This window comes from Lipotes vexillifer, unplaced genomic scaffold (assembly GCF_000442215.2).
Source record: "Lipotes vexillifer unplaced genomic scaffold, Lipotes_vexillifer_v1.1 scaffold152, whole genome shotgun sequence".
Taxonomy (NCBI): domain Eukaryota; kingdom Metazoa; phylum Chordata; class Mammalia; order Artiodactyla; family Lipotidae; genus Lipotes; species Lipotes vexillifer.
In genome coordinates this window covers 329861-341178 of record NW_006795886.1, presented here as the reverse complement: position 1 = coordinate 341178, position 11318 = coordinate 329861, and the positions used below count along the sequence as shown (strand labels likewise).

Here is an 11318-nt window from a genome sequence, read left to right as displayed (position 1 = left end):
CACACTTAAGGGGAGGGGAAGCTGCTGCTGTCACCATCGTGTTGTTTCCTTACAGCAGAAGCAAGAACAAAACCCTGAAAAACTTGCTTCTGGTATTCATAGAGCATGGTGGGAGGTGGGAACAGGGATATCAGAGAACAATCAGATGACAAAACAGATGTAAAGAGAAGAAGCTTTAGTGGTGGTGGCCCTGGATTGGGAAAGACTGTGTGGGACCTGGGCTGCCCATCCAGTAATCCTCAGTATTTACTCTCTCCTGTCTGTCTAGCTTGTGTCTCTGTTTTGATAGGTAAAGACACCAGGCCAAAATATGCTTCCCAGAGAGCATGGAAGAATACAACATGCATCTCTGATAGTAACCTAGGAAATCCAAAAACTGAAAGGAAATCCCACCAATTGATTTGAAAAGAATGTAATGGTCTGTCTTTCAACCCAGGTTCTATCAAACCAATTCATTGCACCACACAGAAATGGTATTGAATTTACCACATCATGTACAAAATAGAACTTATTTTCCTTTTGGCTGTTAAATTTCCAAAGGCTCTCCATGGCATGATTGAGCTGTTTGTTTTTTTTAAATTTAATTTCTTTTCAGAAAGGAGGTTGCATGGAGAGAGGGAACTTACATTTAATGAGTAAATACCATATGCCAGACATTTTATATATATTTTTGCATTTTTGCATTTAATTCTCACCACTACTCTGAAAATAATATACTATTACTATCTCCATTTTACAGATGAAGAAATGGATATTTAGAAAAGTTGAGTAGTTCTTTCAAGATCATTCTACAAGTGAATGAAATAAGCAGGACTCAAATCCAGGCTTTATTTAACTCCCAAGCCTGTGTTGTTTATTAGGGTGCTTCTTTTTCAGATGGTGAGCTTTCAAGCTTCAGCGTCATGTTGACTTTAATTGACTAAGTAGTAGAGTTATTTTTTCATTCAATGACAATGAATGTAAATACCTTCATGGTACATAAATAGTATTTATTATTATGAAGTGTCATTAGCATTAACGCCCTAAACTCCATGGCTCTAACTGCTTGGTTACAGGAAGTTCGATGTTCTATAGATCAGTGCCTTTCAAACTTAAATATGCATTCAGATCACCTGAAGGAATCTGCTGAAAATGCAGACTCTAATCCAGTAGGTCCAGAGTGGAGCCTAAGATTCTACTTTTCTTTCTTTTATAAATTTATTTATTTATTTATTTAATTTATTGGTTGTGTTGGGTCTGTTGCTGTGCACGGGTTTTCTCTAGTTGCGGTGAGCGGGAGCTACTCCTCCTTGCAGTTCACGGGCTTTTCATTGCAGTGGCTTCTCTTGCTGCGGAGCACGGGCTCTAGGCACGCGGGCTTCAGTAGTTGTGGCGCATGGGCTTAGCGGCACGTGATATCTTTCCGGACCAGGAATCGAACCTGTGTCCCCTGCATTGGCAGGCGGATTCTTAACCACTGTGCCACCAAGGAAGTCCCAGATTCTGCTTTTCTAACAATCTCTCAGGTGGTGCTGATGCTGTTTGATATCAGATCATACTTTGAGTAGCAGGACTATGGAGTACTCTGCCATAACTATTTTTGGAATCCCCAGGGGTGCTTCTAGCTATCCAGGAATTTGTAGTCACAGATCAAGGATGTCTAGCTGAGTTACAACTCTCAAGCTTCTGGCTGTAGCTATTTTAGAGAGGTTCTCCTCTACACCAGAACTCTGCTTATGGTACCATTTCTATCTCCTTATATGAGTGGATTTGGAAATCTGCTATGCCAGATATTACTGGATCTGCATGCTATTGTAGTCCCTTGATGTTAACCGTAAATGCTGGCTGATGAACAATAGCAGCCAAGAAGAGGGTGAATCAGACAGGCAAACACTACAGTCTTTTCTGCTGCTTGAGAGGGAAGAGAGAGAGGGATCCCTGGACCATGGTTAGCATGATTCATTCTGTAGGACAAACATATACCTGTGGTGTAGATGAAATATCTGCATCAAGTTACAGCTTGATGGCACAGGCCATGGAAAGTATCCAGCTCAGTCCCCTTGCTCTGATTCCATGCTTTTCAGGCAAATAAGTGATCACTGAAGATGGTAGTCAAGAACCATCATCTCTGCTAATGGTTCTCCCAGGGTTGGCAAGTGTTTAACAAGCATGCATTCTAGTCATTCATTCAGATAAACAATCTGTCAGAGACTACTAACACTAATTAATAACTTATGTGAACCAAATACTGGCTAAGATTCTAGAGATATAGTATCTCTACTCTCAAGAAAATTTCAGTATGGAGGGAGACACAGACAAGTAACCTACAGTACATAGTGATGGGTGTTAGGGTTATTATCAGAGCCCATAGCAGAGCCATCTAACGCAAATTTTGGGTGGGTGGGGAGGAGGCAGGGCAGTGGTGTGCTGGTTAATGTTTAACAATCAGTTCTCTGAAAAATATAAAAGCCCTGATTTGTTAGTGTTTGGTGATTTTCATGGTGGAAATGCTCCCATCATGGCCAGTTTCAAGCTACCAAATTGATGTCACTGAACATAGAGTTGTGCATAACAGGCTCTTGAAAGTCAGGATAAGTTAATTCTAGCACACCATTGGGGTAGAGAAGGCTTCCCAAAGTGAATTATGTCTAAGAAGAGATTTGAAGGAAAGCTAAAGTTAGTCCATCAAATGTGGAGGACAGACAAAGGAATTCCAATTAGAAGAAACAGCAATACAAATAACTCAGCATGGTCATAGGAAACATGTTGCTTTAGCAATAAGTGTTGATAGTCTGAATTAAAGTGTAGGAGGGAATAGTGTTAAATTTCCCAGTAGGCAGACTAAGCATATATTGATATTTAGGGCACCAGAAGGGTGGAGGAACCAAGGAAAAGAAAAAATTAGTTCTGATGAAATTATTAAGTGTATAATCAATAAATTTGGAAGAAATGTCAAAGAAAAATTATTATAATACTTGTTAAAATGGTAAGGAAGACTTCATTCAAGATTATTGCAACAGGGGAGAGACTATTGCAGCAAGGGAGAGAGACTGAACTCAACTCCAAATACTACAATGACAGCTGGGGATTTATAGTCTATGAGAAGAGTGAGGGGGTCAGTGTATAGAAAATTACTAAGAGGAGACATCAAGCGTAGGGATATTCTTGCCAAACTGTCTTAACAGGACTCTTTACTAAAGGTAGGCCAAGTTTGAGTCTTAGTCAAGAAGAGGGCTCAGCGAAGCCTAATTAAAGTTTGGTCAAGGAGGGAGTCTTTGTCAGAAGCTATTTTAATTTTAACATACATGTGAGTTTAGTACTATTGAATTAGAGCAGAAATGAGAGTACCACAATATTTTTAATTCATAGGGCTTCTGGTTCTGGGGATGGGGAAAAGATACTTGGAAAGAATCAAAAGATATTAATGCTGTAGAAATAGTAGAATTTCGTGGCTGATTAGGGATAGAGGAGAAGAATAAATCAAGAATTACTCTGGGGCTTCCCTGGTGGTGCAGTGGTTGAGAGTCTGCCTGCTGATGCAGGGGACACAGGTTCGTGCCCTGGTCCAGGAAGATCCCACATGCCACGGAGCAGCTGGGCCCGTGAGCCATGGCCGCTGAGCCTGCGCGTCCGGAGCCTGTGCTCCGCAACGGAAGAGGCCACAACAGCGAGAGGCCCACGTACCGCAAAAAAAAAAAAAAGAAAAAAAAAAGAATTACTCTGGTTTTCTAGCTTCTGCAAGTGATTGGATGGTAGTGCCCATGAGATAGGTAACATTGGAAGAGGAGCACATTTAAAATGAAGATGATGACTCTGCTATCAGACATGTTCGAATTTGAAGTACTTGAAGAACATCAAGTGGAGATGTCCATCAGGCAGTCAGGTATATGAATCTGAAGCTCAGCAGAGAGGATTGGGCTGGAGTTATAGTCTTGGGAGTCACCAGTACATAGGCTGTGATTGTACTCATGAGAATGCCTCTTAGGGAAAGGGTATAGAGTGGGAAATGAGAAAAGGGTCAAGAAAAGATCCCTGAGGAACCCCAGCATATGGAAGAATCCAGCAAAGGGGACTGAGAAGGAGTGATTAGTGGAGTAAGAAGAAAATTAGTAGACAGTGGTACCCCAGGATTCAAGAGAGGAAACTCTTTCAAAAAAGGAATTCAACTGTTAAGGCATCAAGAGAGAAGACAACAGAAATGTGTCCACTGGATTTGGTACATTGAGGTCTTCAGTGCCCTTGACAAGAGTAGTTTCAGTGGTGTGATAGAGACTCCATTTCAGATAGAGAAGCCATTTCAGAGTACACTGAAGAGTGAATGGGAGATTAAGAAGAGGAGTCAATGAGAATAGATAATTCTTTAGAAAACTTTTACTCAAGAGCCGTTGAGAAATTGAGTGGTAGGTGGAGAGGAATATGGATCAAGTGAGGGCTTTTCAAAGATGAGTGATACTAGAGCAGGCTTAGATGCTACTATGATCTATTAGAATGATCTATAAAGAGAGATAAGGATGTAGGCAAAGTATCTGAAGATACTGGACAGGAATGGATGCAGAGTACAGGTGGAGAAGTGACCTTAAAGAGCAGGCACTCATAATGTATAAACTCATTCTTAGGCACAGGCCTTATTGATAGAATGTCTCACCGTCTGTGGATAGGTGGAACATCAGGACATGAAAATATTGTAACATTTAGACTCTTCTGGTGTTTTTTAAACCAGTATTCATTAATAAACATTAATAAAACAGTTGTGTCACCTTCAGAACAGGGAAATCCTCAAAACAACAAGGGACTTATTTGTCTTTCATTTAACAACTATTTTTTGAGTAAACTGTCCCATGCAATGATCTAAATACTGGAAATAAAATAGTGAACAAGTCATACCTGATTATTTCTCTTAGAGAGCTTAGAGTGTACTGGGAGAGAAGTATATTAAACAAATAATTGTAATATGGTGTGATAAGGGCTATGATGGGAGAAGTACTCTGTCAACACTTTACCTTATCTGGGAGTGGAGGAGTTAGGGTCAGAGGACTTCTAGAAACAGATATTAAGTTGGTATCTGAAAGATAAATTGGAGTTATCCAGAAGAATGGGGTCAAGAAGTAGGGTGAGAGGAAGAGTTCCAGGCAGAGGTAACCGTATACATGAAGACCTTGACACCGAGGGAGTGTGATGCAGTTGAAGAACATAAGGTCAGTGTGACTGGACTGCAGAGAGTGGGAGGCAAAATGGTGGAAGATGAAGCTGGAGAGGTAGCAGGGACCAGATTACACAGGGCCTTATATACTGTGTTTCGGATTCTGGTATTTATCTCAAGACCCAAGGGAAGACATAGCAAGGATTTAGGCAGGGAAATGAGCCTGACAGGATTTACATTTTGAAAACATTCTAGCTGCACTTCTGAGAATTGATTGGAAAGGGCAAGAGTGGAGGGATGACTAAAAGAGTTGAGAGGCTATTGCAGTTGTTTGGATGAGAATTATGGTGACATTTGCTAGGATGGTAGGGGTAGAGATGGAGAGAAGTAGAAATATTTTAGAAGTATTTGCAAATTAACAGCTCTTGGTAAAGAATTGGATGTGGAGAATGAGGGAGAAGAACGTGTCAATGATTCCTAGGTTTTTGGCTTGAACAACTGGTTGGATGAGGCGATGACAGCTTTTACTGGGACAGAGAAGAAAGGCAGAAGAGGAGGCTGCAGATGATCAAAGTTTGGGTTTTTAGAACTAACTCACTATCATCATTCTCTTACCAGATGCATCTGGTAAGACTCCAATCAAATAAAATTCCAAGAGTATCTGAGAAGCTCTAGTATTACTTTTATCTTCTTAATATCTTGAGTGCCTATGGATGGCTGAAGGGTTTAGCTTATGTTTTTTTGACTTACTGTGTTTGACCTTCATAATTCATTTAATTATACTTCTTTTTCTGACCTCATTATTGCTTTCTCTGAACCACTTCTACCAAACTAGACCAATGGTGCATTTATGTTCATGCTGAGTTCAACTCTTAGTAGGGACATGAATTTATATTAGGGACGCTGTAGGTGTATGCTTCTTATATTTTTAATATGGATTTTTTCAAACATATTTACCTAAGTAGATAGTAATAGATTAACATATTCTCACCAACTAACTTCAATAATTATCAATTTATAGTCAATTGTATTTAATCCATCCAAACAGGATGGACTTTAAAGAAATCACTATTATTCATAAAGCAATTAACAATATTTCTTAACATTATATTTCCACTTAGTGTTCTAATTTTCCTGACTGCCTAATTTTCCTTTTACAGTTTCTTTGAAATGGGATTCAAATAAGTCCATACATTGTATTTTGTGGATGTCTTTTAAGTCTCTCAATTCATTGGTTTCCTGTCTCTGTTTTTATTTTTAAATTATTATTTCAATTTATTTGTTGAAGAAAACAGGTTGTTTATCCTGTAAAGTTTCTCACATTTTGGATTTTGCTGATCACATCTCTGAAGTGTTGGTTAACATATTCTTTTGTTCCTTATACTTCCTGTAAACGGGTAGATCTAGAGCCTTGATCTGATTCAAGACTGATTTTTTTGGGGCAGGAATATTTCATAAATGTTGTGTGTATTTCCATCAAGAGGTACAGAATATCTGGCTGAATCTCTTCTTTGTGATATTAGTGGTCATTGATAGTCATTACCTAGATTCATTATTTCATTAGGGGTTTATAAGATGGTGATATTCCAATTCTATAATTCTTCCTTCATTTACTAGTTGCAATATGTCTATAAAGGAAAAATTCCTCTCGAAAGCTATTTCATCACTCTAAGGGACAGCTTGGATTCCCTTAGCACCATCCTCCAAAGGTGACCAATGAATATATTTTTCAGAGTCATTATTACTCATGGGTTTTTAACATTTTTGATGTGTTTCAATTCATAAGTTCATTGCAGTTATTATTCTTAATGATATTCAAATTGGCATTGTAGCCCTTCTCAAGTTGGTTCCTGAGTGCTTTTGACACTACCCCAATCGTCTTTGATATCTTTCTTGCTTTCTGATATGATAATTAATAAAACAATATGAATAAATAATTTTTAATATTTATGACATGTTAAGTGCATGATTGTGGCTCTAAATTACCATTTAGTTATGCTTTGTATAACAGGATATAAACACTACCCTCGTCTCCAGTCTACGGAATGCTAAGTTGACACACAAGACAGTCAAAGCTTCCTTTCATTCAATATCTGACTAATTTATGGCTTTACAGAAAAATAAACAGCCAGCACATGATTTCATCTCCTAAACAAAGCATTTACACTTATCTAAATATGTTTTTTAAATGAGGTGGAATTTCTTCCTTCTTAAAAATATGTTTCTGGAACTACTAAAATATTTGCATTTTCTAAATAGCTGATAAAAAACATTCCTCCATATTGTTGAAGAAGGGAGGCACTGGGACCACCAGTAAGACTTGGTTTAAGTATGCCAGTCAGACTTGACTTCTTTCCGTCCTGCTGCATCAGAGGCCATGCTCTCCTTTTTTGTTTCTTCTTTTTTGCAGCCTGTAGTGTCTTGGTTAGCCACCCCAGTCCCAGTGGATTTCCCTTTTGCTCCTCCTTTCCCTCTTGTTTGCACATTTTTCCTGAAGGTTTATTCTTTCTTGTTGCCTTTTGTTTTTGGCTTAGTCTCAACTTTGGAAGGAACAGGTTTGGCTACAACCTGTGAATCTCCTCTTGGGCTCTTTCTTTACTGCCTTTTTAGCTGAATTGACCTTCTTCATAGAAATCTTGGTGGTGGCTTCAGTGAGGAAGATGCGTGCCTGGGTGCCTAGGAGTCTTCACAAAGCTGGGCTACTTTGCTGCTGCCAATCCCATAGCCTGAACTCCTGGGGCCCAAGATGGAAGTGGATCAGATGTCTGCCCATTATTTTGATTTAATATCAGGAATCTCTCTCTCTCTATCATCATCCTCTATCACTATCATCTGTGTACTCATCCCTCTCTCTCTCTTTTTAGGTAAATGGTAGCATACTATACGTGCTTTTCTCCACCTTGTCTTTTTCACCTTAACAATATATACCAGGAGATCATTCCAAAGTAGTATATAGAGTATATATTCCTCATTCTTTTTACAGCTACATAATACTCCTTAATGTGGATGTATTGCAATTGATTCAAACAGTCCTTTATTGATGGACATTTGTTTTTTTTAACCTTCTGCTATTACATATAGAACTGCAGTGAATAATCTACTGCATATGCTTTACTGTTATTTTTGCCAGTGTATCCTTGGAATACATTCCTAGAAGTGGGATTACAGGGTCAAAGGGAAAAAGCTTTATGTAATTTTGCAAGATTCGACAACTTCGCCTCCATTGGGGTGGTACTATTTTACATTCCCACCATCAAAGCATGAGAATGTCTGTTCACAGCCTTACCAAAGACTATGTGGTCAAACCTTTGACTTTTTGCCAATCTGATAAGTGAGAAATTATATCTTATTTTAAATTTATACTTCTCTTATGAGTAAGGTTGAATATTATTTCATATATTTAAGAGTCATTTATATATCTTTTTCTGAGAACTGTCTTGACAGTTTAAAAAACATGTTCAATGTGTTTCAATCTGTTATAGTCTTTTTTTTTTTTTGGTATAGTCTTTTTTTTATGGTCAAGTTCTATCTTAGGCCAGTGTAAGACTCTTTAGGCTATCTCCTGTGTCCTTTTGACATGACCTCAGCATTCCTTTATTTTTTTACCCTAGTAATCTTTGACCGCTTCTTTGCTAAATGATATGACAAGATATTCTAGACTTATCTTGTACATTAAATGCCTGAGAATTGGCATCAGCCATTTCTCTAAGCTGCTGGAGGAATAATAATTCTATTTGCTAATCCTCATATCCACATGCACATTCATAGCACTTATCATTACCTGACATTGCAGTGTATATTGTCTGATTCTTCCTCTATATTCTAAGAATTTAGAATGTAAGCTACATGGAGGGTTAACACTTTGTTTTGTTCACTAATGTATCTCAAACACCTAGAACAAAACCTGATATACAGAGATTCTCAAAACCTGCTTCTTTCCATTTATCAGAGGTCATGATTGCAGCCTTCTAAATGAGGAGATGGGTGATCATCCGGAGACTGAGCCCAGGAGTCACTATCATTCATTCGTTCATTCCCGTGTACCGAGTGGCTGGCATGTAACAGACACTGTTCTAGGCAAGTTGGTAATGTTTGCATTAGGCCTGAGGCTCAGACAAAACCTCTAGCCACACTGATCAGGCAGAAATGATTCCTCTTCAATGTCAAATTTGAGCTAAACTAATAGGGTCAAGTAACCACCTGGAATAAAAGGAAATGGTGGATGGGACTTCCCTGATGGTGCAGTGGTTAAGAATCCACCTGCCAATGCAGGGGACATGGGTTCATCCCCTGGTCCGGGAAGATCCCACATGCCACGGAGCTACTAAGCCCATGTGCCACAACTACTGAGCCTGTGCTCTAGAGCCCATGAGCCACAACTACAGAAGCCCGCGACATGAGAAGCCACCACAATGAGAAGCCCATGCATCGCAATGAAGAGTAGCCCCTGCTCACTGCTACTAAAGAAAGCCCACATACAGCAACGGAGACCCAACGCAGCCAAAAATTAAATAAATAAATAAATAAATCTTAAAAAAAGGACATGGTGGGAGTATTTTCTTCCCTCAGGACTCCTCCTTCATGCAATGAAGACATGGCACCAAAGCTTCATACATTATGCAAATATATGTATATTTTACTTATTGTTTACATTTCCAGATGCTGTCTATGATAGCTGTATTCTATGTAGTTTACATCAAACTCATCTCTTTTATGTGAGAGGGAAATCAGAGTAGGCCAGGACTAATATTTGTTGAGGTCTTATTGTGTGCCAGACATTTAAAAAGATTTTCTCACTATATTTTGTATTATAGTCTCCTGGAAGATAAAGTAAGGAGGAAAAGAAAGCACATTTTTAAAAGACTTTATTTTTTTTAGATCAGTTACAGCACTGTTTTTTTTAATAAAGGAAATAGTATAAGGATTTTCTGTTCTTTTCCTAGCTCCAGGAGGTAATTCATCTTACAACACAGAAGAGTCAACAGATACCATTTGCAAAGGATTTCCCATTTATTCCTCACACCACTGTGGTAAAGTGAGGGATTTTGTCACATCCACTGAGAAGACTGAGGCTCAGAGAGGTGATAACATATAAAACTCTATCAGTCATTTCTAGATTAGAGCAGTGGTTCTCAAACTGTCTTGTGTCATCTGTATGACGTTTAAACACTAATTACTGGGCCCCATCTGGGTGAGGCCCAAGAATATGCACTTCTAACAAGTTCCCAGGTGATGCTGATGCTGCTGGTCCAGGGACCACAGTTGGAGAACTACTGATGTGAATAACAAACAAACAAAAATGACATTTACTTTTTACGAGGATCTAGAGAATCACTGCGAGCTGAGAGGGCTGTTGGAGGTACATGGCCTGGGGTCAAAGCAAAGGGGATACAGAGTGCAGTGTGCCCAGGCCCAGGCCCATGCTTTGACTCAGACAGTGGCTGACACTATGTCACTCTCCTAAAGTGTGAGGGGACCAGTCACTGGTCCACAGAATTGTTCATGTGGCATTGTGATTTCATCATGTCTCCCCCCCTGGGGAGCCCTGTGGTTGAGGGATTAAGCACCAGGCTCCCAAAAATCTCCCTTGATCTTAAGAGCTATTCAGGTTACTTCTTATTAAATCCCTAATTCAGACCAGGCTATGGGAAGTTAGGAGAGGTGAAGTAAATCAGGGACACTGTCTTGTAAATGCCTGCTCAGTAGTGAAACCTGGAATTACAATAAAGCTTTCTCACTGTGTCCCGAAACTACCAGAGCTCTGCTCTAATCTCCCTGTGCAGTCGATGGTGGCCAGGATATTACTTTTTGATCATTTTTTATAGTGAGCTGTATTACTTGTAAATGATTCTATTATTGAAAAATTTAAAGCGCCCTATGGCAAATAACAAAAGCAATAACATCCCAGCAAAGCTTGTCTGAAATGGTTAGAGTAAATATTTGCAAATTAGGGCTAATTCTCATGATATATGAAAGCATTCTCAGCAACCAGTATAGAGAGATGGACAAATAATGGTGTGGTAAGCAGCCTCTAAGACGGCTCCAATGAGCCGGAGCCTCCCTTCCTGAGCGGCGCCGGGAAGCCAGGGACCCCTTCCTGGAGCCCGGAGCCTGCGGCCCGAGCGCCCCCAGGGCCTTATTTGTACGCAGCGCGCCTTTGTACGGACAGACTCTGGTGGAGGTGCAGAGCGGGTCCGCG

At 39.5% G+C, this 11318-nt stretch overlaps 1 pseudogene; it reads left to right on the top strand.

Moving 5' to 3' along the window:
- Window positions 1-3804: 3804 nt before the first annotated feature.
- Window positions 3805-11318, top strand: part of LOC103091339 (sodium/potassium-transporting ATPase subunit beta-3-like) — an 8842-nt pseudogene continuing 1328 nt past the window's right edge.